This window comes from Spea bombifrons, chromosome 10, assembly GCF_027358695.1.
Source record: "Spea bombifrons isolate aSpeBom1 chromosome 10, aSpeBom1.2.pri, whole genome shotgun sequence".
Taxonomy (NCBI): domain Eukaryota; kingdom Metazoa; phylum Chordata; class Amphibia; order Anura; family Pelobatidae; genus Spea; species Spea bombifrons.
The window spans coordinates 17,831,140-17,840,312 of NC_071096.1; the positions used below are offsets into that span (position 1 = coordinate 17,831,140).

Genomic DNA, 9,173 nt, shown 5'->3' on the forward strand with positions numbered 1-9,173 from the left:
TCTGTGCGAGTGGCTCCATTCGCACAGAGCGGTTCGCTCTGTGCGAGTGGCTCCATTCGCACAGAGCGGTTCGCTCTGTGCGAGTGGCTCCATTCGCACAGAGCGGTTCGCTCTGTGCGAGTGGCTCCATTCGCACAGAGCGGTTCGTGAGTGTGGGTGCAGGGCAGAGTGGGGGTGGGGGTGCAGGGCAGAGTGGGGGTGGGGGTGCAGGGCAGAGTGGGGGTGGGGGGTGCAGGGCAGGAGACTGGGTGCAGGGCAGAGTGGGGGTGGGGATGCAGGGTGTGAGTGTGGGTGCAGAGCAGAGTGGGAGACTGGGTGCAGGGCAGAGTGGGGGTGGGGATGCAGGGCAGGGTGTGAGTGTGGGTGCAGGGCAGAGTGGGTGCAGGGCAGAGTGTGAGTGTGGGGGCAGGGCAGAATGTGGGGGCAGGGCTGGGTGCAGGGCAGAGTTAGAGACTGGGTGCAGGGGCACAGTGCAAAGTGCTGGGTGCAAAGTGCCAGTGCTGGGTGCAAAGTGCCAGGGCTGGGTGCAAAGTGCTGGGTGCAAAGTGCCAGGGCTGGGTGCAAAGTGCAAAGTGCTGGTGCAAAGTGCTGAATGCTGGGTGCAAAGTGCTGGATGCAAAGTGCCAGGGCTGGGGCAAAGTGCTGGGTGCAAAGTGCTGGGTGCAAAGTGCCAGGGCTGGGTGCAAAGTGCTGGGTGCAAAGTGCTGGGTGCAAAGTGCTGGGTGCAAAGTGCAAAGTGCTGGGGCAAAGTTTCTTGAACAGTAATAGTCCACCTCTTTTCAGAATGTTTGGGGTTATTTTGTTTGATAAATATTGTGTTTGGGTTCTTGTACTTTGAAAATATTGTTTTTTATTACATCATAACAAAATAAGAATGTTAATGTAAATTTTAAGTTGTTTTTTAACATCCAGTTCATTAAATTCTTTTAAATAAACGAAAAATTTGCATATTGTTTTTTTTTATCCGATTAATCGATTAATCGAAAAAATAATCGGCCGATTAATCGATTATTAAAATAATCGTTAGTTGCAGCCCTATATGGGTACACTATTCACAGGAAAAGAGAATCATCGCTAAACCAACATACCCCAAAAATGGCAAAATTGCTCTGGGCTTTGAGGTACCAAAAACCCCTGGGATTGAAGGGGTTAAACTCCTACATCGCTGGTATCTCATACCAACGAAGATCTATACAATAACTGATTCAGCATTGGATATATGCTGGAGATGCAGTAGAGAAAGAGGATCCCTATTAGATATATGGTGGTCATGCAAGAAACTTAATCTATTAAAACAAAAAATAGAAAGATTAGTAACAATCTTATTAGGAATAAAGGCAGAGGTAACAGCAATATGCAGTGATGTCACCACCAGGGGAACCATCCAGTTTCAGCAAAATGTAAAAATAAAAGTCCAAAAATAATAAAATAAAAAAATTAAGTTTATTATTATGAACAAGTGCTAAAATAAGTGCTGTATCTTCCCAAAAATCGTGACATAAAAATAAAACCATTTCAAATTCCCAAGGGGTGTACAGGGTGTCTACTTAAATAAAAATATTTTGGGGTTAGAGTAGCATATCAGGGGGGCAGAGGGGAAAATTTGCAAGTAAGCTGCTTTATGAATTAAGGGGGACCATAAAGTGGCTATTGGCTTTCCAAATTTCTGTTTGTATATAACCTATGCTGACTAACTACATAAAAGACATAGAATTTTTTAAAATATATGTATTCCTGTTCATTAGCTAAAATACTCTTTTACCATTGCACTCATGTGTATTTTTTCTTTAAAAATAGGTGAGGCCTATAACCGAGTCAATACGGTATATGATTTGATGGGATTTAATTAGCCAGCTTCAAAGATGGCCCACTTAGGACATGGAGGCAGTAGGACCAGATGTTTAAGTTCCACGTTGAAAAATGCGCACTTCCAAAATGTGGCATTTTACCTCCCAAAACACTCGACAAACCCATGCATGGAGGGTATCGCTGTACCTGGGAGATGTTGTTGAACACATTTGTGGGGTGCAATTTATGTGAAAAAAACACAAAATAAAGTACTACCACAAAGTTTGACAAAGGATGGTAGTAGAATGAGTGCATGGAATGGGTTAAAATACCAGCATTTGAAATACTTTGGGCTGTCTAGTTTTCAAAACTAAAGATACCAGAAATAGCACATGGGGCAGAATAACCAGATTTGAAAAAAAAAAATGGTTTTGAAATAGCAAAACGCTACTTGTATAGGCATAGCTACAGGGGGCAAGGGGGCAATTGCCCCCCCTAGATTATTCCTTTCACCCCTTTTGCCCCCCCAGAGTTGGAACCTTCATCTAAACATATGGGTACACAAGTACCCTGCGTTCTGGGGGCCCTGTGGAGAATCACATTGCTGCCAGCAAAGTGACTCCCAGCGAAGCCCCTAAAACTGTGGCGTATTTGTAGGGGAGGGGCAAAAAAAGAGGCCGCCTGCCCTGGGCTGATCTTCAGGGCTGAGCCGAGGCAGCTTGAAGATTGTGATCTCCCCAACCCGCCCTGCTCAGTGGGCGCCGGTTGCTAAGTTCACAATCCCCCTCTTAGTAGCCCACATTAGGTAGCGTGAGGTCTGTCATTTTAGACCTCGGCTTCCGTGCTCCGTAATCACTAGGCACCGACAAACGATGTCGAGCACTTTGATAAGACATCATCCCCGCGCTCTGCATCAATAGCTGGCGCATAGTGATTAGGGAGCACTAAAGCAGAGGTCAGCATGCATACCTTGGAACCCTGCTATAAGTAGACATAAGTAGTAACTACCTTGAATTGAGTACAGCAAAAAATTAACATTTTATTGAACAGAATATAGAATATTTATCCACAGAAACATCAAGACAACAGCCAGGTTTTAAACAGAACAAAATGGCTCAATCACACCAGTACATAATTTAATTACATCACACAAGATTAAGACTTAACAGAACAATTATAAAATTAACTAAGTTAAGGTGCAGGGAAACAATGTCTATGGAAGGGCCCTCCTATGGTGTGAGCAGATAGTCTTTGTACATTTCAACCTGCATCTTTACAAGTGACCCCCCGCCACACACTTCCCCCACAGGAGGAACCATGGCCCAAATGCCCAGGCTGAATGTGGGCGAGTGTCCACGAGACTGCAACTCTCAAGAAGGGATGTGTCTGGCCAAGCAATGTAGTTCTGTTACATACCTCCCCTATGCAAGAGGGCAAATCCAAAAAGAGCAGTCGGGGTCACGGTCCAGGGATCAAGGCAGGCAACAAGTATCAATAACAGGTTCATGGTCCAAGGGTCAAGGCAGGGGGCAAACTATCAGTATTGGGGTCACAATCCAGGGGTCAAGGAAGGGGGCAGTCAGACAATATCGGAGTCACAAAGCAAGGGTCAAAACAAGGGAGACTTCAAGGTACCAAGAGCAGGTAACACAGCTACACAGACAGTGTCTGTAGGGTTTATATAGGGGTAGGTAGCTGGATCCCCTTCCCCTCTCCTATGGTCTCCTTTTTTGGCACCTGATAGGAGGTGAAGTCAGAAGACTCCACCTCCCCTCCCTTCGGAGGCACGCTCGGGTGTGTGAGACGCGGCATGTGCTAACCACAAGGTTGAGGATGCAGCCTGCCTCGTGGCAGTACGGCCGAGCCGCAGAGAGAGCGACAGTCGGGAGTGGCAATTCGGGGAGTTTATGGGCAGGTATGTATAAAGGAAGTATGTGTATATGTGTTTCTGGGCAGGTGTGCTTAAGGGCAGTTTATGTGTATATGTGTGTTTCTGGGCAGGTGTGCGTAAGGGCAGTGTAAGAACAGCCCCGGAGGGAAAGAGTTGGACAGAGGGGCCACATGAATGTAGTGCGGACGAGGTACCCATGGTCAGGCCTGTTTAAGGGGTTAAGGCATGACTAAGCAGAAATTTTGGCACTGAAAGCGTTAAGTATTGGTGGCACGTGCAGGGCCAGAAGGGAGGGGGTAATTATCCTCCCTGGGGGGTATATAAGGAAGGGTCGTGGCCTATAGGGGCAATTATTTTCAAGAGAATTTTCCCACCCATTCCTCCCCTAATTTTGGCATTTGCCGGGTACTCTGGTTTTTTAAGCTGGTACGGTGCAGGAGTTAACCATCTAGGTATGGTTACTTGTGGTGCACAGAGGTATAAGTGCAGGACACTCCAGGGGCATGCGCCCCTGTGAATCGCAGGGTCATGTGACTGCCGCGCTAGGGGACCCTGGCAGTTCCAGCAGGGATACAGGTGGACACGCCCATACCAGCAGGTTATTAATTTGGTTATTAAGTGGTTATTAAATGGTTACAATTGGTTATGTTTGCTTTCATTTTGACAATAAATATTATATTGTGTCAAATTTGTTGTGTTAATAATATTTGACACTTTCTAACATATTAATAAAGGTTGAGTGTCGCGGTGCTGAAGTTATTTTGGCATGTACAAATAATTCCATATCTGACGTTTAATAAAATTGAAATAAAGAAGTGTCTCTTGTTTTTATTTGTAAAAGAGGTACCGAAACTGGACGCTACTTCATTCATGTGTATATGTGTGTTTATGGGCATGTTTGTGTAAGGGCAGTGTATGTGCATATGTGTGTTTATGGGCAGATATGTGTAAAGGCAGTGTGTAAGGGCAGTGTCATTAAAAAAACCTCTGTAAAAAAAGAGCCAGCTACAGCTCTGCTCACAACAACCAGGTAATGCGATTGCCTGTGTCACTCTGTCTCTGCAATAATTTGTAAACTATAAAGAAAAGCTTTTCTTTCCTTCTCAGGTATGAAGCACAAAGCTTGTTAATCCAATAAAAAGGTATCATTGTATACTGCAATACTCTGGTATTTGAGCATTTTATTTATATACATTATTTAGTTTTTCAGTGGCATGATTTAGTTTATATAATTTTAATTTATATATATTGGCTGCAGGGACTAATAATATATATCGGCAGTAGGGGCTAATATTAATATATGTTGGCAGCAGGGTATAATTTTTATGTATATCGGCAGCAGGGTATAATATAAGTATGTATCCGCAGCAGGGGTTAATATTAATATATATCAGAAGCCGGGTGTAATGTTTATATATATTGTCAGCAGGGGCTAATATTAAAGAATGAAAAATAACTGTCACTTTAGCTGTTATTTTGAAATCATATTTCAATCACAGTCTTTACTTCAAAGAGATAAGTGCATATTATGTAGTTAAAAATGCACATCTAACGTGTGTGTATATATATATATATATATATATATATATGTGTATATGTACCGTTTTATAATTGGCCCCCCTACTTTGGTCCCTGGCCCCCCATGTGCCCCACCTAAATATGAAAGCTGGAGACGCCACTGCTAAAAAGGTATCTGAAGAAAGCCCTTCTTGTCCCGAAAAAAACCCAATATATAACTTGTGTTGGTACACTAAATGAGTGAGGAGAAAATTACCGCTAGACAAGAGAAAAAAAATATGTTGTGTTAAAACAGCCTTGGTCACAATGGGGACAAAAAATAACAGCTTGGTCATTGAAGCAAATAAAAAATTTAAAAAAAATAAAAATAAAAACAAATTAATTACTCAAGAAAAATTAGCTGTGATATGAGTAAATTCAGTGATGTGTCAGAATTTTGGTTAATGCAATTAGTGCCAATAAATATATAATTTGATAAATTAGAACCCATATTTAACAGAAACTATATTAATAAAAGAGAGAGGTTGGTAGATAAATGGAACAGTCTCCCATCAGAAGTGGTAGAGGCTAAAACCGTGAGGTAATTAAGAAATATACGACATGGGAAAAATGGGTCGCCTAGATGGGTTGGATGGTTCTTATCTACCGCCTAATTCTATGTTTCTATGTACCGTATTTGCTGAATTTTAAGATGACTCTGATTATAAGACGACACCCCAAAATCTGAATATTATAATTTTTTTGTTTTTATTTCCTTTAATTTGCCAACCTGCCCCCCCAGTTATGCACATATGCCCCCAGGCTTGCCACTCTGTCCCTAGAAATGCCATATAGCCCCCTATATGCCACTCTGCCTCCCTGATATGCCTTATACCCTCCTATATGTCACTCTGCCCCATGAAATGCCTTATATTCTATATGCCACTCTGAAATGATAGTTGTGGAAGGTGCACCAGTACCCAATGAACGTTGTAGGCTTTTTATCTTTGACTAATCACATCAATCGTGAGTTTATATGTAGCAGTATGAAGATGGGCATTTTCTGTGAGTAAGACACCTGTGACATTCCTCCAGAAATGATCTATTTTTTCTGAAAATCCTTAGGCACCTGCATGTGCTTCCCAAGTGTGGCATATTGCACTGCAATAAAACCTTAAAGCTTAAGTTCTCTGTCTGTGAAATCCAGGGTGGCACGCATAATATAAATAACGGGCACGTAGCAATTCTTTTTCATGTCATACCTGTGTCAGGATGTCCAAACGGTCTAAGGCGCTGCGTTCAGGTCGTAGTCTCCTCTGGAGGTGTGGGTTCAAATCCCACTTCTGACAATAATCTTTTCGTACCACTACCTGCCAGGCATAATTTCAGTTCATACTTTTCACTCCTACAATAATTTGCACTATTTAGGCTCTAAGATTAAGAATTTCAGCTCTATCTCACCACTGAACTGGTCGATTAGAACATCACACCGTGGTGGAGAAGAGAAGCAGTATCATGAGCAGGAACGTAGCAAGGGGTTAGCTAGCAAACACAGTTAAACATACGAGCCAGAATGGTCATTAAGGAAAGAGGATCACTCGTTCTACTTGCAGCTTTCTTGCTGCACGCTTACACTGGTATTGTAAACCAGGGGTCGTGAGTTCTACTTTTCCTGGACTTTATTGTTTGTTGTTGACTGCACAGCTGTTTTTGTTTTGTAGCAAAGCTGTCTTTGTCAAATGGGAACATTCAGTTATCAAAATGGCACAGTCAGTTGAAGAAACAATAAAGAGCTTCTCAGCCAGAGCTGGTCAATTAGAACACCACACCGTGGTAGAGACAAAAAGCAGTAACGTAGAGATCAACTATTGAGGGGGTTACTTTGAAAACAAGGTTCAAAACACAACTTTGAATGATAGTTGTGGAAGGCGTATCACCTGTGAACTCTTTACAGAAGATCTTGCTTTGGCTCACACCTCATTATTCTTTAACAAGGACCATTCAGCCCTTTTTTGATCTTTTAGTACCCAGTGAATGCTGTAGGCTTTTTATCTTTGAATAATCACATCAATTGTGAGTTTATATGTAGCAATATGAAGATGGGCATTTTCTGTGAGTAAGACACCTGTGACATTCCTCCAGAAATGATCTATTTTTTTCTGAAAATCCTTAGGCACCTGCATGTGCTTCCCAAGTGTGGCATATTGCACTGCAATAAAACCTTAAAGCTTAAGGTCTCTGTCTGTAAACGCCAGGGTGGCACGCATAATATAAATAACGGACATGTAGCTGTTCTTTTACAGTCCACACTTGTGTCAGGATGGCCGAGCGGTCTAAGGTGCTGCGTTCAGGTCGCAGTCTCCTCTGGAGGCGTGGGTTCAAATCCCACTTCTGACAATAATCTTTTCGTACCACTACCTGCCAGGCATAATTTCAGTTCACACTTTTCACTCCTACAATAATTTGCACTATTTAGGCTCTAAGATTAAGAATTTCTGCTCTATCTCACCACTAAACTGGTCAATTAGAACATCACACCGTGGTGGAGAAGAGAAGCAGTATCATGAGCAGGAATGTAACAAGGGGTTAGCTAGCAAACACAGTTAAACATACGAGCCAGAATGGTCATTAAGGAAAGAGGATCACTCGTTCTACTTGCAGCTTTCTTGAAGCCCATGGAGCAGCGCAGCTTAGGCGGAGTGGGCCTTGACAGAGCTAGGTGGTGTGCAAAAAGGAATGATTTAATTTAATTGGTTCAGAGTTGTTATGGGTGGGGTTATTAATAAGGTATATAAGTGGCAACCATTTTGTAAACGGTCACTTAACTGCTTATCTAAATCCTGGTTGTTCTGTATTGAGCAATTCGGTTTGGAGAGGCTTTTCTTTTTCAGATGGAGCGGGATTGAGGAGATTCTGGAGGGAGCTTCGAATGGCTTCGAGGGAGCGTGGTACCGGTTGGCTGAGGGAGCAGTTGGCACCTGTGCTGGACGTCGTGGCGGTTCCTTCCTCTGGTCGGCCTGTGCGGCGCACAAGGCCTCCGGAACGTTTGAGCCCGGAGCTGTCGTCTGGAGGACGTCGGGTCCGGAGTCGCTCGGGAGACAGGCGTGACGAGAGTGTTGGAGGCCGGAGCGGAGCTGGTGTTCGTGGGAGCGGTACTTCGCGGGCGCCCCGCGGTTTTCAACGGGCCCTGGCGGAACAGCAGCGGATGGAGGTCGACATGGCTGGTGTCGGACGCGGCTACGTCGGCAGGTACGAGGCATCGAGTGCGGCGGGCCCCGGGAGGTCGAGGGGTGCTGTTAGGTCAGCGGGGGGCGAGACAGGTGGCAGCGTGGTTGGCGGTGTGTCTGCCCCTGAGGTGCGCAGTGGCGGGAATTCCCCGACGTTTTCGTCGGAAGATGAGGGAGCGGCTTCTGCAGCGGTGCGGGTTAGTGGCAGCCCCCGAGCGTTTTCTTCGGGTCTTCGGTGCGGGGAAGGTGCCGTTTCTGCATCAGAGCAGCTGGCTGAAGGTGATGGGAGTTACGCGGTGGGCCACGGGCGGTCCCGTGGTGCCGTCTCCGGATTTACGGCCACTTCGTTGGGCCGGGCGCAGTGTGTGACGCAGGATGTTGGGTTGTTGGTTGAGGAGGCTAGTGGTAGGCAGGTGGGTCGTGGTGGCCGCACTTTGGAGTTTGAGAGTCAGGCTCAGGATGTTGTTTTGCTTCGGGATGACATTGAGGCGCTGTCTTCGTCTGGAGGCTTAGGTAGAGGTTTGAGTAGGGCTTGTGTTAGGTCTAGGTCTCCCAGTAGGAGCGCGGGGAGGGAGGTTGGGGAGGTTAGTGTCTTTCGGTCTCAGATTCCTGTTCGGCGTAGTTCGTCTTTTCGTGGGGAATCGTTGTCTGTGCCTCGGCTTTTATCTCCTCCTAGGTCTTCTAGTGCAGACGGAGGCCATGGCCCGGGTCCTCTTAAGCAGGATGTTAAGGATAAGATTTGGAAAGGGGATTTTGTGGAGATATTTTCT

At 44.9% G+C, this 9,173-nt stretch overlaps 1 non-coding gene across 1 annotated transcript; it reads left to right on the forward strand.

Annotated features, from left to right (window-relative positions):
- Positions 1-7,490: 7,490 nt before the first annotated feature.
- On the forward strand, positions 7,491-7,573 carry TRNAL-CAG (transfer RNA leucine (anticodon CAG)). Its single transcript has one exon. It is a non-coding gene; the product is annotated as a tRNA-Leu (tRNA).
- The last annotated feature ends 1,600 nt before the right edge of the window (positions 7,574-9,173 follow it).